This window comes from Lissotriton helveticus, chromosome 5_1 (genome assembly GCF_964261635.1).
Source record: "Lissotriton helveticus chromosome 5_1, aLisHel1.1, whole genome shotgun sequence".
NCBI classification, from domain to species: domain Eukaryota; kingdom Metazoa; phylum Chordata; class Amphibia; order Caudata; family Salamandridae; genus Lissotriton; species Lissotriton helveticus.
Genome location: NC_136065.1, coordinates 230,940,919 through 230,966,705, shown reverse-complemented (window position 1 = coordinate 230,966,705; position 25,787 = coordinate 230,940,919). Strand labels below are relative to the sequence as shown.

Below are 25,787 nucleotides of genomic sequence, written 5' to 3'. Positions count from 1 at the left end.
GTAAGAGGTGTTGTAAGGGAAGCCCAGAAACGCTTGTGATACTGTAGGGTGGAGGAGCCCTATATGGGTGTAAGCAGTAGAGCAGCGTCTTGGGCCCCCTTGAAAACAAATAGTTCCAAATTACAGGAGGATAGCATAACCTCACAACAATTACACAGTGTGCCAATAGAAAGCCCGAGATTGAAATTCAACGTGGGGCAAACACGAAGGTTTTGAATGTCAAGGAAACAAAACAAGCTCTCAGCATTGCGTGGCGGAGGGGGCGAGAAGGGAGGGAGGAATGCCAACAAGAAGGGGGAGGGTGTCAAAGCAGCTGGAGTGTTGCTTGTAAACAACGAGCTCTGGCATTGCGCGGAGGGGGAGCGGGGGAGTGGATTTCTTTGAAGTGTTAAGCAGCACGGGTGCGGAGATGCATTGTGCACGTGCTCTCACATGCACTATAGGCAATCTGCCCTGAAAAGCCTTTGGGTACATTTCTGAAAGTCCCTTACATAAGTCTCGCAGACAACGCATGCGCGTTGTCTAAAACGAGACCTAAGAAATGCAATCCTCGCTTGTTCGACCTAATATAGTCAGGCAACATTGGCTCAGGAATGGTCCATACATCCACCAGCTCCTGGTTGCGGTAAACCAGGGAGGAACAGTTTGAGATTTTTGCATTAAAATCTCCCACCATCAATATCATTGTGCGTTCTTCTGAGATACTAATTTTATGGATAAAAGAGAAAATGGATTCAACCAGAGAATCAGACAACCTCCCAGGAGGAATATACACATTTACCAGTAAAAGGGACGGGTGCTGATCAAGCCTCCCATTACCCAGCTTACGTTTCATGGCCATGCAAAGATTAGACTGATGTGATAAAACCAGGGGGTTCCAATTTATCCTGCAACTAAGTAAAAAAAACAATACCACCGCTTGCATGACCTTTTACTTAGTGTTTTGCTGCACAGCAGAATACAAATTCTCAAAATTAAAATCTGTGCAGCACCATGTTTTCTGTAGGTAGATTATCATTGGATCATGCTGTATTAGGGTGTCCAGCTTGGAGCTGGGATTTCCTAATCCAGCCAAGTTCCAGGACAAGATTTTTTGGGGTTTTTGGAGGGCTACCACTGCAACACTTCTCTTCTTTGGAAGCATTCAACGAGCCAGCAACCCAACTCCACTGGTCCCCTTCCTCTATGGTCCGTGGTACTTTGAACCGCTGGTCCTAACATGTTAATCACCCTTTTCCCAGAGGTACTACCAAAAGAGATTTTAATATCTTTCAGATTTACGGCATCCTTAGTATTGGATAACGCTCCACCACTGTTGTGGTAATCCTTCCAATGGGACTGACATGGAACAGAAACTTGCTCCTTAAATGGAAAAACATCAATACCATTTTTTTCTAAAAAGATCTACATTAGCCAATACTAATATTATGATTATTCCACAGCTGAAAGTTACTCTGGAAAGTGGGAGTTCACTTCTTGGATCTAAAAATACCAGCTCAATATCTTTATTTGTTACCAATCTCAGACCTTCGATTTCATATAATAGCTGCAAGAGGAAACTTCTATTAAGAGGGCCTAGTACTCTATCAAATAATAACATAAAAACCAAGGTGGTCACTACTTGTCCTGGCCCTTGTACAATACGTACCCTATCACTCAGCCTTGACTCTGACACTGGCATTTGTTCTAGAGGGGAAGTAAAGGTAGGCCCTCCCTCATAAAACCACCCATGGTTGGAACCATACAGGGAGAGTATCCCTACCAGTAGGGTTTGAGGGAAAGCTATCCCCTACCTGCCCTACCTGTGACAGGGTATTGTTTGTTTTTACTACTTTATTCTCCGAGTCTGGGTTTATCTTTATTTTCTGAAGCTCAGAATCCTGATTTGTCATTATTTTATGATCCTCCCATTTAGAGCACAATCTCCCCCACCCCATTATGTCCCATTACCCCGAACGAACAAGTTACTTACCTTCGGTAATGCTTTTTCTGGTAGATACAGTATCTGCCTGTGGATTCCTCACCTTGTGAATATCCCCTGCGCAGCAGCCAATCGGAAACTTTTGGAGCTCTCCACGCCGGCGAGGTCATGGACGACGTCACAGAGGATACGACTCCGCTCGCGAACCCGCTGACGTCACTGGATCCATAATAGGGCCTCGTCGGCGTGATGACGTCAGTTCCCTTTTTTCATCCGCCGTCGGCGCCAACGGTTTCTTGGGACTCTCCGTAGTAACATTGTTATTATAGTTGTTCTTGTCTGTTTTTCTCGTTTCCTTTCGAAGATGTCTGGAAGAAAATCTGGTTTCAAGCCCTGCAGGAAGTACGGGAAGCAGATGTCCATCACTGATCCGCACGAGGACTGCGTTTGGTGCTTGTCTTCTGATCACGACGTCGATGATGTGCATGTTGCAGCAAGATGACCTCTAAGTCATTAAAGGAAAGGGAAGCAAAGTTATTTATTGCTAAAAAGACGGCTCTGATCTGTATGACGGAACATCTGCGTTCAGTGCTTGATTCCGGTCAGACTGCGGCACTGGTGTTACTTGACCTCAGTGCCGCGTTTGACACGGTTTCACACTCGACTTTGCTGCAACGTCTTGAGCGGGCTGGTATCTCTGGTGCTGCTCTAGACTGGTTCCGGTCATTTCTAGCTGATCGCTCATTTAGGGTAGCGATTCCGCCCTTTGAGTCTAAACCCTACGCTCTCGAACAAGGAGAGCCTCAGGGGTCGGCACTGAGTCCCACTCTGTTTAACCTGTATGTGCAACCACTGGCTGCGGTCGCCAAGCGTTGGGACATGAATATGATCTCCTACGCTGACGATACGCAGCTGGCGGTGACACTGAGTGGTAGAGCTGACCTCGAGGCCCCTAGGTTTTGGGCTGGACTCTTGGCAGTAGCGGGCTGGATGACAGACAACTGTCTTCAGCTTAATGCTAAGAAGACAGAGGTGCTGATCATGGGTAAACAGAGCAGCCTTTGGGGTGACGAATGGTGGCCCCCGGAGCTGGGGGTCACGCCAACCTTGGTATCGGAGGTAAAAAATCTGGGTGTCTGGTTGGACTCTGCTCTTAGCTTTGATAGTCACACAAAAAAAGTGGCAGCCACTTGTTTTGGAATCTTGCGAGGGCTCAGACCTATTCTGAAATTTTTTGACGCCCCTACCAGGCAGCTGATCCTGCAGGCCACTATCCTTTCACGGCTCGACTATGCCAGTTCGCTCCTGTTGGGGGCAAATCAGGCTGTAATCACAAGGCTGCAGCATGTTCAAAACGCTGCCGCTAGAGCCTTGGTGGGCTTACCGAGGTTTTGCTCCGTGAAGGAAACGATATGGTCACTTCACTGGTTGCCTATGGCACAACGGATCGATTTTAAAATCCTGTGCCTGTCATTCAAGATTCTTAAACTATCATCCACCCAGATATTGGAGAACCTGCTTACGCCCTATATACCATCGCGGTCACTTAGGTCTTTGGGCCAAAATTTGGCTCTGGTTCCGCGGTTTAAGCTCTGCCGTGCTGGGGGACGCTCCTTTCGAGTTCTAGCCGCTAAGTTATGGAATTCACTTCCATCTCAAATTCACGCACTGGACAATCTGCTGGAGTTCAGGAGAGCTATAAAAACCCATTTGTTCCCTTATGTCTCTTAGGTTTTCTGCCTCTGTCCCCCTTGTTTCTTTGATGTCTTGTTGTGTTATGTCTTTGCCTGTCCAAAGCGCCGGGACGCCCCTTTGCTAGGGCAGCTGTGCGCTATATAAATACGTATAACATAACATAACATAAAATGAAGAAGAGTAAGAAGGCGAGTAAAAGAAGATCAAGGTCGAGGTCTAGATCTCGTTCCGAATCCAGATCGGATTCGAAGTCGGCGTCGGGACATTCGAAGTCGAAGAGACATAAGAGAAAGAAGCACTATTCTAGGCGTCACTCTGATAAGGAACCGGCACCGAAGTCCTCTTCTCCTCGACGTCGCAGTAGTGAGGTCGATCCTTCTCATTCAAAACCGGTCTCGCCATAGAAGAAGTGTCTCCTGAAGTCGAAGTCTCTCGATCACCGACGCCGGCTCCATCGGATTCGGTCCATTCTTCGGATCCGGGTGATGCCGAGCCAGAGCAAGAAGATCAGGAGCAGCCTGAAGAGGTTCCTTTGTCGGCGCCGAAGGGACCGACTCCAGGTACACCGACTTCAGAGCCGGCGCCGGGAAATTATCCCCCTTTCCCGTCTCCAGGCCAAGACCCATCACACTATCTAAACGCTATGTATGGTGTCTTTGCAAGGGCTATGTACCCCTCTGTTGCGCCTGCGGGCCCCATGGGTCCTTTTGCCTTTAATTTGGGTGTCCCTCAGGCATATGCCCAGCCGTCTTTATTTAAGTCACCTATTGTATTGCGTTTTATAAAAGGTCTTACCAACAAAGTCCCTCCAACTCCATTTATTGTGCCTCAATGGGACTTGAATCTTGTATTAACCTACTTGATGGGTTCACCCTTTGAACCCTTACACAAGTGTCCCATGAGACTTCTGTCTTTTAAGACTGTTTTTCTTGTAGCAATTACCTCGGCAAGGAGGGTAAGTGAGCTTCAAGCTCTTAGTTCGAAACCCCCATTCCTGACCATTCATGCTGAGAGAATGGTACTTTCTGCCTAAGGTGGTAACTCCCTTCCATCTGGGGCAGTCCATTACCCTCCCTACCTTCTATCCTCCCCCTCACCCTTCCAAGGAGGAGGAGCGCTTCACCGTCTGGACCTTAAGAGGGTGGTGAGTTTCTACCTCGATAGGACTAAAGACTATCGTGTGGACGACCAGCTTTTTATTGGATTTGCTGGCTGTAAGAAAGGAAAAGCGGTGCACAAGCGCACGCTGTCGAGATGGATTATCCTGTGATAAAGATCTGCTACGCACTGGTTGTAAGGAACCTCCAGTGGGTATAGGGGCTCATTCTACTAGAGCAAAGTCTTCAACGTCTGCTTTGGCTAGAGGTGTGCCTGTAGAGGATATTTGTAGAGCCGCAACTTGGGCCTCTCTCCACACTTTTGCGAAGCATTACTGCTTGGATACCGAGGTGAGGAGGGACGGCCACTTTGTGTGCTCTGTCCTCCAGGATTTCTTGGTATACCAGAGTGGACACCCTCCTCCGGGAGTGGGGACTGCTGTGGGAATCTATTCACAAGGTGAGGAATCCACTGGCAGATGTATCTATCATAAGAACAAGTTACTTACCTTCGGTAACGCTTTTTCTGGTAGATACAGTATCTGCCTGTGGATTCCTCACTTTCCCACCCGCCTCCCCGTTGTCCACTCTTCTATACCTGCTAAGTGTATTTTAATGGATGTATTTATATGTTCATGCATGTTGCATTGATTTCACACTATGTGTGCTGTTTTGAATACTGTGTACTATGTATACTGTTACTGTTTATGTCGGTCCGTCCGTGTGCCTCGGGGGCACGGAAAAAAGGGCGGAACTGACGTCATCACGCCGACGAGGCCCTATTATGGATCTGTGATGTCGTCCATGACCTCGCCGGCGTGGAGAGCTACAAAAGTTTCCGATTGGCTGCTGCGCAGGGGATATTCACAAGGTGAGGAATCCACTGGCAGATGTATCTATCAGAAACCTTGTGCCCTTCTTCCAGTCCTAAACCCCTCCCTACAAGTTCTCTTTCATAATAATAGGTGGAGGGAGAGGATTTATCTCTGGGTCCCCAGGATTCTGACCAACCGGGAACCTGGCAGGAGTGGACTCACTACCTTTCTGGGGCAAGGGGGAATCAACAGGCTCCTCGAATAGCGTTGGAAACCGCAGTTTTTTTGGCTTATGTTTTATTATACGCTGGGTCCTCTTCTTCTTCTCCCTCCGTGTTTTTGGGACATTAGCTTCTGCCTGAGGGACACCCTCCCCGGGGGGAACAACCTCTTAACTAGGGAAGAGGAATTGGCCTAACGGCTACGGCGATCGACCTCGAATCTGGGGTACCGGGTTCGAGTCTCAGCAATGACGCTGAACATCCTGTGATTCTGTGCAAATCATGTAATCTCCCCATGCCTAACAAAAATGAATGCGTGTCCTCATGTAACGCAACTGGTGCTATGTAAAGCGCTCTGATACCCGACGCCGGGTCAAGTTCGCGCTACATAAAACTCTGTTAATTTTTTTTTTAAAATAACTCGACCATGGGTTGCTTAACAGCTGAAACATCAGTTTTTTTATAGCAATAAGCAATTGTCTTTCACCTGGAGGCCGGACCTCCAGAGTCATGTTCTCATAAGTTTTGAGGCAACGGACAACACACAGTTTAGGAGAATCTGGAACAGCTGGATAGGATACTGACCTGGTATTACACTTAGTTCTCCTGGAAACAGTAAAGGTAACCCCCTTAGGTGTAAAAACTCTGGCGGAGAGATCCAGAGCTCGAACATCGGAAGCTCTTTTACAAGATATGAGACAGAGGAGAATAGCTCATTTAGCCGATAGCTCCTTACGTGAAAGGTATTCATTATCCTGCCAGGATAGAAGGTGACGTAAAACCACATTAACATCCCAAAGTCCCGAATAACGGGGCTCCGGGGAACATGAGAGACGAATACCTTTAAGAAGCTTGCAAACCCAAGGATGTTCCCCAACCGGAGATCCATCCACCAGTGAATGACCAGCAGAAATTGCTGACCTGAAAGAATTGATGGTTCAGTGAGCTAGATTTTTGTGGAAAAGATCAGCAAGGAAGTTAACTACATCAGTGACAGGGGAGCCCACGGGATCCAGGTGTTTTGCCACACACCAACGAACCCATCTGTTCCAGGCTGTTCGGTATCGTTTGGTGGTACTAGGGGCCCAGGCTCGCTGAATGAGGAGTTCAGCCTCTCTCGAAAGTGTGTCGTTAGCCCAACGTCCCCTGAAATCCTCCAGGCCTCGCCACCAGTAATTCCGGGTGAGTCGTCCCCCCGGTAGGGTGCGCTTCTAAGCGTGCGCGCACTCTTATGGAATACCTCAGCAAGCCTGCTGAAGCCTTCCAGTTGCCCCGCGTCACGCTTCTTGGCCGTGCGTGGTGGCACGGAGTGAACACCACTAGGCCCCGCCCCGCTGTCTCCCAAAATACCAGAGCCAGTTTTATAAACATGGGCAGACAGCTTATTGACGCTGTCTTGCAGAGGTGCCAGGGCCTGGGCGATAGCCGATGAGAGGAGTCTGTCCACCTCTGCAGGAGGATGCAAAAGGGGAGGTTGCAATTGTTCAGTAGCATTAGCCACATAATCATGGTCCTGACGAGACTGCATTTCCGTAGAGGAATGGGCACCCATAAACATACACACCCCAAACTAAATAAAAGGGGGTTCCCCCAACACAGGTACCCAAAAGGCAACAGTAGAAAATACCAATATGCCAATAATGTGTGACAGAATGTAAAAATACACCTTGAGGAAAACAAAGTCTGTCATAACTAAAACATACCACTGAAAAGCAGTGTCAGTGAGGGGGAAAGAGGCACAATGAAATATAAAGAAGGGCAAAAGCCTCAGCGCGTGTTCTCCACCGACGCGCAAAGGGCGCTGTGGAGAAGCCGGCAAGCGTCTGAAGAGAACGACGCCACACACCGCGCACGTGCGCCACAAAGACGCTCGGGCTAAAAGCCTACCGCGTCACGGTACAAAAATAAACAGCCTGCGAAGTCAGTAAAATATCAATAAATGCCAAACCAAGCTGTCATACAATAAAACCAAACTGCCACGCCATAAGTTGAAGCGGAAAGAAAACGGGGACTTAACTTTGACGCGGCAGCAATGGAGAAAGAGGAAGGACTACGCCGTGGGATTCCTATATATTCTGTAAAGATTCGTCTATCAGTAAATACAGACACCTGGGTTAGGTGATATGCGCTTATTTATTTGGTAATTAGATGCTCACACAGAGCGCTGAGCGTGCTGTCTATGCGACACTCCGGCACCCGACTGGTCGCGCTGCCGGGCGCGCGACTACAAAATGGCCGCGTCTCACGCTACGTCGTCTCGTAGCGTGAGACGCTAGAGTGGCGACTCTACATATCTCCCCTTTTTAATCAAATAAAGTACCATAGTCTGTGGCGGCTTCAGCGTCCATCACTCATGTCATAGTCCCGAAACCTGGAGGGTCTCACCACCAAGCGCCCGCCTCTGGTGCACCTTACCGGAGTGGATGCGGCCTCCTTCACCTCCTTGGTCGGGGACTCCGCCTCCTCTCCTTTGCGATCATACACTCTCTCATTGTCCACAGGTTCACTCCCTTCTCGTCACGTCAAACCTGCGCCGGAGGTTTCTCCACCTTCTTGTTCCAACCCTGGTTCCATGCTTCCCAACTCTCCTTCATGATTGCTGGTTTCATTTTCTGATGTGCTCTGATCTGTTCCTTCATCCTCGCGCCCCTCCGGGGGCCATTGCACTATCTTGTTGCATCGAGCCATGCGATCCTGAGACCACACATTCCCGTCACTCAACCTTGCTGGTCTGCCAAATACCTCCTTGACTTGGAGCGGTCTGCTGTACTTACTGTCCCCCTTGCGTTGGAGAGTAGCCAGTTTGACTCTCACCCATTCTCCTTCCGCCAACTGCGTGTCTTTTACATTCTTCCTCTTGTTGTAGTGCTCTGAATATATTCTCTGGGCCTTTTCAAGATTGGCTTGCACCACAGCCGGAGACCACTTGCTGGTCACCGTCTTGTCCTTCCACGCCAAATTGTCCTTTGTAAAAGGGTCTCTACCTCTGAGGATTTGGAAAGGACTGTACCCTGTTCCTGTGGGGGTGATGCGATACGCCCATATCATATGTAACGTTTCCTTTTCCCAGTCCTTCCCCATCATGATGGCTACTTGGATGGAGCCCATTAGAACTCTGTTAAACCGTTCTACTTGTCCGTTTCCTGCAGGATGATATATGGAAGTGTGTTTGGAGCGGATTCCATTTCTTTCCATGTATTTTAGCCATTTATCTGAAGTGAATTGCGGGCCATTGTCACTTAACACACTCTTGGGGATGCCTTCTCGGAGGAAGATATTTGTGAGGAACTTCAGTATGGTGTCCGTGTCCATTTCTTCCTTGACATGTACCTCGGGCCACTTCGAATATTTGTCCACTAGGACACATATGTATTTCAGTGTCCCTTGATTGTCCAGGATGGCAAAGCGATGGAAAGCTCTTCCCATGGATTCCTCGGTGTGTCGAATTTCCCTATGGACGGCCTCAAAGGTGTCATGGTCTTATCGGCTTGTTGGCATTGGTTACATTCCCTTACATGTCTTTCGGTTTGTGTGTCCATGCCGGGCCACCAGTAACCTTGTTTGGCGCGCAATTTGGTCTTCCCAATTCCTAAGTGGCCTTCATGTAGTATGGCCAGTAGTCTGGGAACGAGTCCTTCAGGGGGTACCACCTTGTCCCCTCGGTATATAAATATTCCCTTGTCACCAAGTGAGAGCTCCTCTCTCACTTCAAAGTACTTCCTCATTTCTCCGTTGAGATGTCTCTTTTCTGGCCATCCACCTGTGATATATCCTTTGACCTCTTGGATGTTCTGGTCTTTTTGGTAAGCCTCCTTCCATTCATGGTTGCTTATTACTTTCTCCGGGTCCTCCATCAGTGCAACCATTTCGTTCCCTTCTTCCTTTTCTCCTTCCGCTGACTCCATAGCTGCAGCCCTACTCAAATAGTCAGCGACTTTGTTTCTATTGCCTGGGATGTACTCCACATCATAGCGATACTCCAGTAGTTTGAGCGTCATCTTCGCTATTCTCGGGGTGGTACTCGCATGCCCACTGGATGTGAGAACCCGCACCAATGGCTTGTGGTCTGTTCTCAGCTGGAACCTTGTGCCCCATAAGAACTGGCAAAATCTTCCAAAGACCCAAACCACAGCCAACATCTCTTTTTCAATTACACTGAACTTCTTTTCAGTGTGTCAGGGCCCTGGACGCAAAGCTGAGTGTCTCCATCACTCCTTCTCCTCTGTCTTGCATAAGGACCGCGCCAAGTCCCTTGTCGCTGGCGTCTGTTGTCACCACTGTCCTCCCCTGTGGATCGTACCCTCGGAGGGGTATAGCATGGGTCACGTCTTCCTTGATGCCTTCAAACTCCCTCTGGGTTTCTTCCGTCCATGCAAACGCCGTTTTTTCTCTCATCAGCATCCGCATGTGATGGGTTTTTGAAGCAAAATGCTGTATAAACATACTATAATACTCAGCCATGTCCAGGAAGGACCTGACCTCCTTCTTGCTGGCTGGCGGTGGGGCATCACAGATTGCTCTTACGTTCTCCTTCTTCGGTGTGATCCCTCGTTCCTCAATTTCGTGCCCTAGGTATGTGACTGATGCCATTCCTAGGTGGCATTTCTCCCATTCTGCGGTCAGTCCCTTGTCTTCCAATACTCTTAGCACCTCGGTCAACTTGGCGTCGTGGTCTCGTTGGTTGGCTCCCATGATCAGAATGTCATCTTGGAAGTATTGGACTCCTTCCAAATCCTTGAAGAGACGGTGCATCAGCTTTTGGAAGACCGCTGCTGCCGACGCTAGCCCAAAGGGCATCCTGCAGAATTGGTAACACCCGAACGGGGTGATGAACGACGTCAGCCTCCTGCTCTCTGGATGTAGTGCTATCTGGTGGTACGCCGACGTCAAGTCGATGGTGGAGTACCATTTCATTCCTTTGGTCCTTGCCAGCATTTCCTCTATGCGGGGTAGCGGGAGCTTTTCCACTACAATGTTTTTGTTAAGTTCGCGCAGGTCCACGCACAGCCGGACCTTGCCATTTGGTTTCATCACCACCACCAAGGGGGCCAGCCACTCCGCACATGTGATGGGTTCGATTATGCCATTTCTTTCCAAATGGTGCAGCTCTTGCTGTACCGCCTCCCTCACTGCTAAAGGTACATTCCTCACTTTATGTGACACTGGCTTGGCATCCATCTTGAGGATAATCTTATGCGAAAACTTCTCCAATTTCCCCACTCTTCCTCCGAACACCTTGGGGAAGTCTCTTTTCCACTTCTCCATGTCTGGCCATGTTTCAGGTTCCGTCAATAGTACCTGTACTGCACCGCCCGGATCCAGCTTGATGCCCAGGTCTCCTTGGTCCATCCAGCCCAATACCGATGGACCTTTCTCCGTCACGTAAAGTTTGCAATCCGCACTGCGTCCTCTGAATTCGAACGTTAGGGGTCGAAACCCAGCTATGGGGATGCGGTTACCCAGGTACGTGACTGGCCTGATGTCCGGTGGTTCCAGATGTGGGCCTAAGTGGGACAAGAATTTTTCCGTCCACACTGCTCTTTGTACTAATGTGTATGGTGATCCTGAGTCCGCCACGATGTTGATCATCACTCCACCTATCAACATGTCCGGTACGGGTTTGTTCGATCTCTTGGCACCTACGCTCAAAACTTGTTCTTCAATGCATAGTACTTCATCCTCTTCCTCTTGGTCTCTGCCTTCTCCTTCTTCCTGGTCCCCGTCGACGAATTTCACCGTGTTGTGGCCCATCTTCCTCCAGCAAACTTTCTCGTAGTGCCCCATAACTCCGCAGAACATGCACTTAGCTCGGAAGGCCGGGCACCTTTTATCATTCGCTTCTTGTGCCCATCTTCCGCACCGGTAACACGAGGATTTACCTCCTTTGGTCTGCTTTCCTGGTGGTCCTGGCTTTCCTTGCCATTTGTTGGGTCCTTTATAGGTTGAACCCGTGTTGCTGTTCCCGCCTTTTTGCTCTTCATCCTCTATTCTGTTGACCATAGGTTTTGCCGCCATTTCTTTTTTCGCTGCGTCTGTGCACCTCCGTGTTAATTTAGCCTTCTTTACCATCGCTATTGCCTCCTTCAACCTGATGTCCCCACAGGACCACAGCTTGTCCTGTACCGATTTCATTGTCGTATGCATCACTATTTGGTCCTTGATGAAGTCGTCGTGGAGTCCACCAAATTGACACGTGGACGCCAACTTTTTTAAGGCCGCTACATATTCATCGATCGATTCGCCCTGCCCTTGCTTCCGCTGTTGGAAATTGTATCGGTCTATCGATACGCAAACCGCTGGTCGGTAATGTTCATCGAGCTCTTCCAGGGCGTGCGCATATACATCGTCGTCACTGGATTGTCTCTGCTTGGGCACCAAGTTCTTGAACACCCTGATTCCCTCCGGGCCCAGATTGTGTAGCAAGATTCTTCTTTTCCTGACGCTTGTGAAGGATTCTTCGTTCTCATCCTCCAGGACTTCAATGTAGTTAGTGATGTATTCCTTCCAGTCCTCCCATTTCATTAGGGGCTCACCCGGCTTTGGCAGGAATGGGATTGGCGCCGTCGCCGAGGACGAATGGGCGCACATGGTTTCCCGCCTTTGCGGCGTGCCACTCTGGGACTTGGGGCTACCCGGCGCGCTGTTCTCCTCCCCTTCGTCTGGTTGGAGCTGGGTGTCTCCCTGTGCACCACTCTCCGTGTCCCCTGGCTCCGCCAGTGCTACTGTCCTGTCTGGTATCCCTACAGGACTGGTTTCCTGTGCCACCCTGCGGTCCTCCCAGCGCTGAGGTGGGTTAATTGGTGTACCTTGTGCCTTTTGCGCCTATCAATGCTTGTTGCCGCAGGTTGCAGCCGCTTCTGCCACGCTCTGTGTGCTTCTCTTGTCACCGGTGTGCTGTCCCACGGTTGGGTCTCTTTGTCCTCTGAAAATGGTGGGGGGTGGCAGCCAGGATTCTTGTCTCTTCTGTGCCTTCCACTGTCCTTCGTGGGTCCTCAGTCTCACACTCGTTTTTTTCGTTGTTCTCCTACTCCCTCGTCGCCATTGTAAAGATTCGTCTATCAGTAAATACAGACACCTGGGTTAGGTGATATGCGCTTATTTATTTCGTAATTAGATGCTCACACAGAGCGCCGAGCGTGCTGTCTATGCGACACTCCGGCACCCGACTGGTCGCGCTGCCGGGCGCGCGACTACAAAATGGCCGCGTCTCACGCTACGTCGTCACGTAGCGTGAGACGCTAGAGCGGCGACTCTACATATTTGGTTACCATGACTACCGCTAAACTGGGATTGGTAGTTCATGGCTGTATGTTTTTGCTTGTGCTTTTAACTTGCTGTCCAATAAAATGGAGAAAGGACTAGCATAATCCTCGCCTCTGCTTCCTGACATAGAATTAGTAAGTAATGCAAAGGTTGCATCCCAAAGACACTGTGTGTTTGGGGCGAAGGATAAAAACCTTGAAGGATATACTGGTGTATGGCTCGAAAGCACCTGATTTAGACACCGCCACTAAGTGCTTCAGGAGCACGAATTAATGTATCCGTCCTATATAATACGAGGACGACACATCGAAAACAGAAAACTCGCCATCACCCATTCTAGGCACTCAGTCAACTCTACAACGACCCTTCACTGTTGCCGCTGTTACTGCCTGTAACCGAGGTTTATTTTCCCCTCCTGACCCGTGGGTGGAGCAACAAGGCCTAACTTGATGAGGCTGAAACTTTGACCTATCGACTGTCACTGCCACGTCCATGACTGGCTCCTTGAATGGCAGTTGAATCTCCTCAGTGTTTCGAGTGAAAGCGTATGCTGTCATAGAGTGACAGTGTTTACACATCGTAAAGGCACGTGCGTGCCTGACAACCAATCAACACTTCAGACTTCTGTGCTGCGCTCTATGATTGGCTGGATGCCGACAATGCTCCAATCGTAGATCCTCGTACAAAGTAAGAGTCTCTCCCAGTGTCTAACAAATCCCGAATTATGTCCAGCCTAGGTATTGGCTACTAATCGACCCGGATGTACTGAAAATACACACAAAAGTCCTCCGTATATGGATAGGTGACAGGCGACGGATGTTGAATTGAATTGACTGTCAGCCGGAGTAAGTAGTGGTTAAATGGGGCTACCTTAATCCCTGGTGGACTCTGTCTTCCTCTTAGGTTTTAGCTGCTTTGGGATCTCGAGGATGGAACTGGTTATTGCTACATGAAGTTGTTTATGGTCTGTCTCATGTTGTCGCTGACCTCATAGTGTCTCTCTAGGAAGCAGGAGCACTAATTGTAGGGAGCAATAGCAGGTATTGCTCAAAGTGATAACTCTGCCCATACAGTCGCCTTTGTGACTTTAGATCTAGGTTATAAGAATGCTGAAAAAGATGGAGATGCCTTATGTTCGAAAAAAATGTACTCTTCCACGTTTTATAAAGCAAATAACTAGTAAACTACCATTTTTTTATAGTCTAGCCTTAATTCAAATAGGGTCAAGTTGGGCAAGTATTTCAGTGGCACAAGACCCTTTCAACAACGTTCACATGTAGCGAACTGTGGTATCGTCGATCATTTGCCCACTTAGAACCTGTGTATGTGTTTCCCATTTATCGTCAAAATAGCTAACACTTGTGTGGTTTGCAGCAACTCTAAACGCGTACTATACTAACATTTAGACGGGCTCTGCATCTGATTTAGACCAAAAAAATCCAATCGTTTTCAATAATTAACATTGTTTCCTTCTTTCCGATAGGCGTAGGGTATCTAGCATTGACAGTGGACCACACTAACAGCACTGCTGCCTTCCTGCCAGTCAACTTGGCTGAAGAGACAAGCGGCACAAAACGTCAGTAGCCTTGGCACTCCACGTTTCGTCGTACTGTCCAAACTATCCCAGCTGCAGCAGCAACTCCTTCCGGTAGGTACTGCATCAAAGGGCGCTGGTGGCACTGCATTTCTAGAGGGGATAGAGACAGCTTTGGGGAGCGTTTTCAGTTGCATTACACCCATGTTACTTTGTGTGCACTGTGCTTACTAAATAAGATTTTTAGGCCCTTCTTTGCTTGGGTAGGTCTGCCTACTCGCAGAAACTAATCCCGTTCTAGATTTCCTGGAAGGATTCCCTTTTGATATCAATCCACTTTTCCAAATTATATGGGGTCATCATCTTTATTATGGCAAATATTTGCACTTATACATTATTATTATTATTATTGACATTTGTTGAGCGCACGGCTACCCCCGACGGGGGTGTCCCGGCGCTGAGGATTGCGAATTGAGGGAAACATTTTAGCAGCCAGAAAATAAGAAGGTCTTTAATTTGCCCCTGAATTGAGATTCGATGTCAATGAGACGGAGGCTGATGGGGAGAGAGTTCCACAGTTTTGAAACAATCACAGCAAAAGCTCTACCACCTTTTCTCGCAAGTCGGAATCTGGGGGGGAGTAAAAGGCGAAGGTGGTTGGATCTAAGATTAAGAGAAGAATGGACTGGTTTTAGTCTGTGTCTAAGGTATTTAGGGCCTTTTACGTTCAGAGCCCTGAAAACTAGTACCAGGGCCTTGAATTTGACGCGGGCAGTGATCGGGAGCCAATGCAATTTCCTCAAGAAGGGTGAGATGGAATGTCGAAAGGGGACTTTACAGAACAGCCTGGCCGCGCATTCTGCACGATCTGCAGCCTATGAAGGAGGTAGGCAGGGAGTCCCACATATAGGCTGTTCGCATAGTCCAGGTGCGAGGTGATTAAGGCGTGTGTCACTGTCTTCAGTGATTCCGTGGGGAGAAAGGGGGCGATTTTTTTTTTTAACATGTGGAGTTTACCAAAACATGGCGAGGTGACTTTCTGGATCTGGGGTTTAAAAGATAGTTCGTTGTCGAACTGGACTCCGAGATTACGCGCCACCATAACCGGGGAAGGTGATGGGTTGAGTTCAGCTGGCCACCAGGTGGCGGGTGACATGGGACTCGTTTGATTAAAAAAAACAACACCTCTGTTTTGTCTGTATTAAGTTTGAACGTGTTAAGGGTCATCCAGGCTACAATATTAGAGAGGCAGGTTCTGAAATTTTTAAAACCTAGGGGCGAGTGATCTCTAAAAGAAAAAATAAGCTGAGTATCATCAGCATAAGAGATCACTCTCACCCCAGATGACTCAATCACCTTTGCAAGGGGTGCAACGTAAACGTTAAAAAAAAGAGGACTGAGGGCAGATCTTTGGGGCACCCCACAACCAAGCGGTTTCTTGTCTTTAGACCAGAATGGTCGACACCATAATTGTTGTGTACGGTCTGTTAAAAAGGAGGTGATCCAGGCTAAAGGAGTGTCACAGATCCCCAACTCTCGAAGTCTATTCAAGAGGATGGCGTGGGAGACCGTGTCGAAAGCCGCGGACAGGTCGAGGAGCACATGCATGGCTACCTCTCCCCTGTCCATCCAATCCATTGATTGAAAGCTTCAAAACAGTTACCACATTTAAGTCGTGTGTTAACAGGAGGAGGCGAGGTGGAGGAAGGAATAAAGACAGAGAGATCAGACAGAAAGCATTGCTAAAGAGGCATGCATGCTATTTTCGACCATCAAATAATTCAGTTGGGTGCACAAGTTTAATAGTCGCAGTATGTTATGAAAACAGCCAAAAGAAGATTGCAAGAAACTCCTCAGCTTGAAAGACCACAAGCAAAGACTTATTCAATCTCATGGTTTCCCTGCCATTCCCTATGCGGATGATACGCAGATATTCATATCCATTATATCTGATGCAAGTAATGTGGCCAGACAATTTAAGAACTGTTTGGCGCACATCACCAGCTCGATGCATGAGAACCATCTAAAGTTAAACACGGAGAAAACAGAGGTGATACTTTTTTGGGAAGAGTTGTCTTCTTCTGGAACGACTCCTAGTGGCCTGTTGATTCCGGGCCCAGTCTGTAAAGAAAAAAAATCTCGGTGTCATATTCGACAACCACCTTTGTTTCTCTGAACAGATCAACCATATTACATCTTTGTGCTTTTATCTTTTAAAGATACTAAAAAAGATATTTCCCTTTATTCCATTTGATATGCAAAAAACGGTAATAGTTTTTTTGATTCTGTCCAAGATAGAATATTGCAAAGCTGTCTATCGAGGACTAGACAAACAACTTCAATCAAAGCTTCAGTCTCTGCAGAACTCAGTAGTTTGGCTGCTATTAAAAATCCCCAAATTCGGCCCCATATCTAACCGCATCAAGGACCTTCATTGGTTGCCAGTTCAAGACGGTCAAATTCAAGGCATTGTGCACAAGGTCTTGCATGGACTCTGACCACAAGGTTTACAGAAATTCTTTGTCTGATATGTCCCTCGATGTGATCTAAGATCTTCCAATGCTCTGCTGGTGGTCATCCCTAGGGTGAAGAAGGCCAAGTGGGATGGTAGAAGCCTCTCCTACTTGGCGGGCAAACTATGGAATTCCTTGCCTTGCTCCCTTAGGTCTCAACCGAATAGGCTCTGTTTTAGAAAATCTCTCAAGACCTGGCTCTTTGCTCTCATGTCCAAGTAAGTCTCTTCTTTTCCTAGATCAGTGGCAGCATTGTTCCAGCACTAAGCACTAAGACGCCTCTGCATTTGTGCACTTTAGAAATACTTTACTTACTTACATATCCCATCACTACACATACCACATGCATACACACTGATGTGCGAGTGAAGAGCACTCCCTTGGAAGTCTGTGGTATTCTTGTAAATTGCAAGAGCACTTTTGGCAGTTTCAAACTCTGCACGGTCAGAGAAGTTTTCTGTGTTCATGCAAGCCATGTTCCATGCTTTATGCCAGAGCTGGACAGAGGCCTGTACAATCTGTAGGTTACACGTACAGCAATTATGTGTAACAAGAAAATACCAGTGCGTGATCCGAGATGCATATAGCTATTTCTGCAACTACTTTGTATACAAAATCACCTCCTAATATAATTGGCGTATGCAATAATGCAAACATGCGCTTCAAACACCTACCTTCTCTCTAGGAGGGGAAATATGTGCAGTAACAGTTCATTTCTATGTTATCTGTCAGAGTCTGGTCAGTAGCATAATGACTCGTGTGGCATTCATATTTGTAGGCAGGTAACCTAAAATAAAAATCAGAACAACTGCTGTGTCACTCTACCAACACCGCTGCACTGCCAACCCCATTCTGCCTGAGCCAGTGCAAGTTTGAATAATGATAATCAAAGACCCAGAGCTTGAAAGTCCATGCAAAGTGTTGGAAAATGATTTCCAGAAAGTATTTACCCAAAAGCAAGGGAGTTGCTTTGCAAAGCTTTACCAAAAAACCCTTCACGGATTCTGGTCCTGCACCAATACTTATTGTAATCGCATATTGCTTTATATTTTATCTTTTTTTTTTGTGATAAAGATTATGCAAAGTACTTTTCACTGAGCTGGGGCAGGATAGAGAGCATATCTGAACTGGCAGGAAGAAGACCGACTAACAGGTGAAACAGTACAGACTGACTATACATGATGAAGCAGACTTAATAAAGCGGTACAAATGCTAGCTGATATAAAAGTTGGGGCACAGTTATGAAGCAGGGGTCGACTGGTAAGAGGGCTGACACAGATAGGAGGAGGCCAGATTTACAGGAAGAAGAGGTAAGAGCTGACAAGACGAGTAGGTAGAATTACAATTGTGGAAATGAAAGACAGGAAGATGAGGAAGGCAGACTGCTGGATTGACGATGGAGCCTTTTTAAAGGCACAGTGTGAATCAAGGCTATCTCTAGGTGTGAAAGCTTGCTAATTTGGAAGCAGTTACGAAACCATAACAGTTTGCTAGAAGGGCATAATCTATTGCTTTTAGCGTTCTGTTAATTTGTTTGGCATTCGGAAACTTGTCAGGATTCTGTTTATTTATTTTTATTTAATTAATTTATTTATAAAGCGCACTGTCACCTTGCAGGCATCCTGGCGCTGACTGACTCACGGGCAAACAGGTATCAGACAGGGCAAGACCACACAATAGGTCACTTGGGAAACAACCAGGTTTTAATCTTTCTCCTAAATGGGAGAAGTTCCGTGGTTTGCCTTATCTCAAATGGGAGCAAATTCCATAATTTAGCAGCGACCACCTCGAAGGATCTGCCCCCTGCCCTGACCTTCTTAAATCTAGGTACTTTCACCAGCCTGGCCGCTGAAGACCGAAGTGGCCTGGCTGATGTGTACCAGGTAAATTTCGATTGCAGGGAGGCAGGACCAATTCCGTGAAGAGCCCTGAACACCAGACAAAGGGCTTTGAATTGTATCCTGTGTCACAAAGGTAACCAGTGCAGCTTCGCAAGGGCAGCCGGCCCATGTGCTCTTCTAGGAAGCCCCAGGGCCAGCCTAGCAGCCGCTGATTGCATCCTTTGAAGCCTATCCAACAGACTCTCAGGGGAGCCCAGTAAAAGGGCATTGCAATAGTCCAATCTACTGAGGATTGTACACCTTGCCACTTGAGCACGTGCCTGGAATGGTAAAAGTGGCAGAACTTTCCTCAGAGATCGAAGAATAGCAAAGCAGCAAGCGGTCGTTTTTTTTACATGAGTCTCCATACTGAGCTTTTGATCAAGCATGACCCCTAAATTACGGACTGAAACCACAGGCCGTACTTTAGTCACTGTTTCAGGAGGCCAAAGGTTTTCTGGAAACGGGCGGGAGATCTTATTCCCAGCGCTAAAAAGCACCTCCGTCTTACCAGCAATAAACCGAAGAGAGTTATCCTTTAACCACCGTGACGTATCCCGCAGACAGTTGCGAAAAACTTCCACCGATGTCGAGTCCTCTCTCTCAAAGGAGAGGTTCATCTGCGTATCGGCAGCATAGTTCACAGTCTTGATGTTATAGGTTTTAATAAGCGAGATCAAGGGTTTTAGATAGAGATTAAAACGTATGGGACTAATTGCTGAGCCCTGTGGGACCCCATGAGGCACCTGATTGAACACCGATTGAAAAGGGGGCAGAGACACCGCCTGCTGCCTATCCTGCAAAAAAGATCGAAACCACGCCAGGGCACTACCTCTCACCCCAGCCTCAAATAGACGGTTCAGCAAGATCTTATGGTTAACCGTATCAAAGGCGGCAGACATGTCTAACAGGATCAGAAACGCTGTCTGTCCCCTGTCTGCACGCCTCTGAAGCTCATCCACGGCGGTCACAAGAGCCGTTTAGGTCCCGTGAGCTGGCCGGAAACCAAATTGATCATTCTCTAGTAAATGATGCTGTTCCAAATGTTTAGAGAGGGTTGCACTGACCAGGCACTCGACCACCTTAGCTGGAAAAGGCAGCTGGGAAATGGGCCTGTAATTTTTGGAACAGTCCGTGTCTAAAGAGGGCTTTTTCAGCAAGGGGGATATCACCGCCTGTTTCCACTGAGCTGGGACAGTACCAGTAACAAGGGATTGGTTACAAATTAGGCGGAGTGTGGGAAATAATTCCTCCTCATACTCCTTCCAGGTTTTGCAGGGCACAGGGTCAAGAGGAGACCCGGAAAAGATCCCCCTAGCCAACCCCCGAAATACATCTTCCGTAAGGAGTGGGAACTCAAGTAATGGTTCCCCCAACGCCCAGGCTGATTCGTCATCCCTATCTACCGTTGCCCTAAATTCGATGTCATTAGGGTGACAGGTGTCAGGGGAAGACTCCAAATCCTCTATGATTTGCTCAATTTTTCTCTTTAAAGAATTTGGCCATGTTCTCACAGAGTTCTTGAGACTGGACAATGGCATTCTTGGAGCATTCAGGGTTGGTCAGACTATTTAATATGTTGAAGATGCTCCTGGAGCTATTAGCAGCCGTGCAAATCACGGAGGAGTAATAGTCCGCCTTGGATTTCTTAATCAAACTTTTATATTCCAAGACTTTGCTTTTCCATAGCATCCTTGATGCTTCCTCGTAATCCCGCCTCCATCTTCTTTCTGCCTGTTTGCAACCCTGCTTCAAATTTTTCAGCGTATCGTTAAACCATGGGGCAGAGACATTCCCCTTACAACTACGTGTTTTTAAGGGAGCATGAGCATCCAACACCGCCGTGATCCCCGAGCAGAGTGAGGTATAATTCTCCTCAACTTGCTTATCCAAGCCAAAGGACTTACTCACATTGAATACCCCGTCCGAGGATTTCAAACGAGCAAGCGCCTTCCAGTCTCTGCACTGAAATTCCTTAATGGCCAGTAGAGCCCTAGTGTAAGCACCCTTAATGATTACGAAACATTTGACGAGAAAATGGTCTGACCAGTCCATAGGCAAGATTTCCCCCATGGCCAGCAGATCAGGGGCCGCAAACACCAGATCTGAAAGGTTCCCCGCCTTGTGAGTGGCTCCAGTTACTTACTGAAAAAGGCCAAAGCTTTCGCAAGACTGAAGTAAGTTAAGAAGACCCAAATCAAGGGGGCCATTGCGCCAGAGATTAAAATCCCCCAGAATGACCAATTTATGGTGGGACGCTGCAATATTAGTCAGGGTGGCTAAAAGCGCTTGTTGTTGCAGAATGCTGAAAGCCCCTGGCGGTCTATAACATAACACACCAGTGCAGACCATCACAGAGCAAGTCCGGATAGATAAACCCAGCAGCTCAGTTTCAACAGAGATACAAGATTAGGTGTGGACGAGTCGGGATGGGGACTCTGTAGAACGAGGCTATGTAAACTAAAAGTACTCGGACACAGATTGCTGGCTTAATATTTACTTTTTGGCCAACTTTACTTCCTGGTCTTAAGTCTCTTTTGGGGAAGAAGGGATAAATGCTGACTCCAAATGACTAACCTCAAGTTGATCACATTAACCAATAGGGGAGGTAGAGGTAAAGATTAGTGTTTCACTTCACCTCCAACGTAAGTGTCAATAATAAAAATAAAAAAAAAGTGAAAATCGGATAAAAAAAATCAAAAGAACTTATATTGGTGCTGGAAAATTGTGTAGGACACGGTTGAAGACCCTCGTCCAAGTATTCAACCTCTGAAGTGGTATATTTATTCTTCGCTAGGGTGATTTCGTTGGTAGTATCCTCCTATTCCACCTGAGTATCCCATTGTCCTGGTGGATAGAACCTCTTCTTGCTAGGACAGAAGTGGTTTGTGGGTGAATTAAAATTATCTCCAGTCCCAAAAAGTGTATTTAATGAAGGTAAAAAGGGAACAGGGATAAGGTTAAAAAGAGGGCGATGTTGTTGGATGAGTTAGCAATTCTACACATCTAGTGCATTAGGTCAACATGTTTCAGCCATTATTAGCCCAGATGGGTCAGTGGCTTTTATCAGGAACAGGTGAAAAGCGGTTGCTTTTGGATTCTGAGCAGGTGCGGTAAGTAATTAACTTACATGTAACACAGAGGCCCAACCAGGTTTTTATGTTGAAGGCAAAACCTCACAAGATAGAGAGAACCGCCCGGTCCATGCACATTTATGTGCCGACAGGCAGGAGCATTTTTCTGTATCTCTCTTTTCCCCATGTGATTCTGATGAAAGCGGCTGACCCATCTGAGCTACTAACAGCTTAAACATGTTGACCTTATGCACTAGATGTGTAGGATTACTAGCTCCTATAACATCGCCCCGTTTTTTACCATATCAGCATCTCCGTTTTACCCTCATTAAATATCCTTTTTTGGGGAGTGAGATAATTTTAATTCACCCACAAACCACTTCTGTCCTAGCAAAGACGGTTTACCTCCAGGAAGGGGGAATTTCCACCTGGAGAACGGGACACTCAGGTGGAATAGGAACCTATGATGATGCTACGCCGTAAATCATCCTAGCAGAGAATAAATATACCACTTCTGAGGTTGACTACGTGGATGAGGGTCCACAATTGAGTCCTCCACAATTTTCCAGTACCTATATACATCCTTCTGATCTTTTTTTTTTATCTGAGCTTTACTTTCTTTGATTAGTCTAACCTGAAGGTGTATCGATAGTTGTTGTGGCCCTCGCTACTAGTTAGCACCTGTTCCTGCATCTCTTAGAGTTGTTGGTTTCCTCCTATTTCAGATCCTTGACTTCCATAGTCCACCGCCTTCCTCCTTTTGTGGTTGTGTAATGCTCTTGGTACCTTTTGGGTTGCTTGTCTTCAACTCCTTATTTTTCAATTTTGTCCAGTTACCCAGGAGAAACCGTTATGTCTGGCCCACATATTAAAAGTAACCAGCTAGAAGAGTCAAGCACTCCCACTTACACAAAGCAATTCCTGCCTGTCCAGTTGGCGACGCTAGGTTCAAACCTAACTTGTTAATTCTCAAGATGTGGAAGCCAAAAGTCAACGGACCAGCCACTGTGCTCACCATTTCCAGTTGCTGTATTTTTCAAACACTAACATTCTTTCACCAGCCATTGTGCTCTGGCATACCTACCATTCTACCTCAACATACAAGTGATGCTGCTAAATACATTCCTTTCTTTTAATTGAAGTAAAAAAAACTGAATGACACGAGGAATATAAGGCTATAGCAAGACTATAACTTCTCAACCCCCTTCAAATGTTCTGAATGTATATGTAATCATGTAATTTCGAAGGCAATTTCTTTCCATCCAATATGCTTATTTCTGGAATCTTTGGTCACAGCCACATGTTTGCTGGTGCCCTGACTGTCAACAGACTGATTGAAGTGAGATCCAGCCGCCTTCGGAGATCTGGCGAGGCAAGATGGCGGCCGCTTAGGACGGCTGGGCAGCAGTGAAACTGGAGAGATCCCGGCTTTAACAATGTGCGGTAATCAGGACTAAGAACCCACATCCTCGCATAACCCGTGAACTGTAACCAGAACACTGTAATCGCAGGAGGGGAAAAATTGCCATATGCTTCTCACCTGTCACCAGCCGCTCAGACGGCTTCTGCGGGAGCTAGCGCGGGCTGCAGGAAGGATTACGTCGGGAAGCGTGGCAGGGGCAGGCCTGCTTGCGGAGCTCACGGAGTTTGCCGAGTGGAGGCGGAGCTCGCGAGGCGGGCGGCGTTTGCTTCTCGGGAATCGGCAGAGGCAGAGACGTTTGAGATCCACGCAGACAAGCGCGCAGTTGCAATTGGAAAGTAGAAAATTACGGGGCACTCTGGAGGCAGCAATAAAAACTGAGGAAAGCGATTGGGACGACAAGGCATGTGGTAAGGAGCAGTTTGGGGACAAGGAGAGGAGGAAAGAGATCATGGCTCCGAAAATGAGTGCCAGTGCCAAAGCAGCTGCGAGAAGAAAAGCTGCTGCTGAACAGGCAGAGTCAGTGTCTGAAAGGGAGGCAGATGGAACTAAGAGGAATAATCTAACACCCCCCACTAAGAAAACAGTACAGCAACAAGGAGCAGCTAAGATTAATCATGGCACTACCCCAATTTCGAATATTTTCCAGAAAATAAGTAAAGAGAAAGAACCTTCTAACGAGTCTCTGGAGGTGGGGATATTGGAGGGTGGCAGCCCAAAAGGGAAAAAGATGGCTGCTGCTCAGATCATCGATACTGCAAAAGAAGAAGAGCGTATGAAGGAAAAAGCTGAGGTAGTGGAAGAGACCGAAATAACTATAAAAGCTATCTCGAACCCGGAATCTGATACTCCCCTCCTAGCGTTGGAAGAGATTCCTGAAGAAGAGCCTATTGAAAGTACAGAGGATAAGAAAGAAGTCCCCAGTGAGGCTTTCTATTCAGTCTCAGAAGGGGGGGAATGGTCAGACGAAGATGAGGGCAGCTTGGATCGAGAGGATAGCGGTTCAGCCACCGATAGCGAACCTGAGAAGGAAGAAGATATCCCTCCAACAACTGCTGTAAAATCGAATATAGGACCAAGAATCTATGGACAGAGACGAGATCAGTCGGTGACAAATTCCCTTTTGGAGAGCCCTGGAGGGGAGGCAGCGCAAATGTCTCTTCTGGAGGTGATACACCAGGAAATAATTGCGCATAGGGAGGAGGCTCGACAGGAAAGCCGCAAATCACAGGCTGCTGTCAGGAAAATACAAGGAGCGGTAAGAAAATTGACAAAAGTATATACGAATTTGGGAGAGCGTGTCACCAATCTAGAAGAAAGAGTGGTTTCGACAGAAGCAGAGACGGCAGCAGCTTCTAACAAAGTAGATCTACAAGGGGAACAGTTGACTGATGTACAGTGGAAACTTGAGGCGTTGGAGAATAGGTCACGGCAAAATAACCTTCGCATACTTGGGATACCGGAGGGTTCAGAAGATACGGACACGAGGGCCTTTGTAATAAAGCTGTTGCCTTCACTGAACTGAAGGGATGGGATTGGGTGAAGGAGATTCAGAGGGAGCATCGTTTCCCTTTTAAAGTTCATAAAAACGCTAAAGAAGGAGATAAGCCCAGAGCGATTTTAATATTTCTTGGAAATTATAACCTGAGACAGGCAATCTCTGAGAAGGCAAGGCCGGACTCAAAAAAGAATTTTGATGGCTTCTCCTTCTTTGTTCGGCCGGATTTTTGTCATGTCACGGTGGAGAGACGCTGGAGACTAAGACAGATGATTAAACTATTTCAGGACAAGGGTATGCAGGCATACCTTATCAATCCGGCACAGTTGAAAGTAATTAATGGGGGGAGAACCTTGTATTTCCCCTCTGAGATAAAAGCGAAGGAATATTTGGATACACAAGGTCCTTAGGCTATTCCACTGATATGAGCAGGAAATGTTATGGTAGAAGCACATATAAAGGCTGTAAAAGGGTAAACAGTAAGAACGGGTAGGGTGTGGAGTGGGATGGTGTGTAGGGTGGAGGGGACAATTGGAGTCACAGGAACTATGATGGTCTTAGTATAAATCTCTTCAGTTATCACTGCGAACCATCACATGCACAGACCGGCTGGTCTGAGCGCCTCTGAAAAGAGGTGGGTGGGGTGGAGAGGAGGGTGGGCGGGAGGGGCTGTAGGGGGGGAGGCCAGGGGAAGTGGGGAGGAGGGGGAGGTGTTGGGGGGGAGAGGGAGGGTGGTGGGGGTGGAGGAGGGGAGCAAAAACGGGAAAAAAATTGAGATGGAAAAGGGTCTGATGTCGGTATACAGTAAATTCATGGATATTAGTCGGGTTGGAAGTAAAAACTATATCATTAATGT

General features: G+C 47.4%; 1 protein-coding gene across 4 annotated transcripts in view; it reads left to right on the top strand.

The window, feature by feature from the left end:
• Window positions 1–13,738: 13,738 nt before the first annotated feature.
• FBXW5 (F-box and WD repeat domain containing 5) overlaps window positions 13,739–25,787 on the top strand; it is a 170,858-nt gene continuing 158,809 nt past the window's right edge. For 2 of the 4 annotated variants that reach the window (XM_078642084.1, XM_078642081.1), the window contains exons 1-2: window positions 13,739–13,857; window positions 14,496–14,660. The gene's annotated coding sequence lies outside the window, so the exon portion shown is untranslated. Of the gene's footprint in view, window positions 13,858–14,495; window positions 14,761–25,787 lie in introns of all 4 variants that reach the window. The other 2 variants (XM_078642082.1, XM_078642083.1) reach the window with 2 other exon arrangements.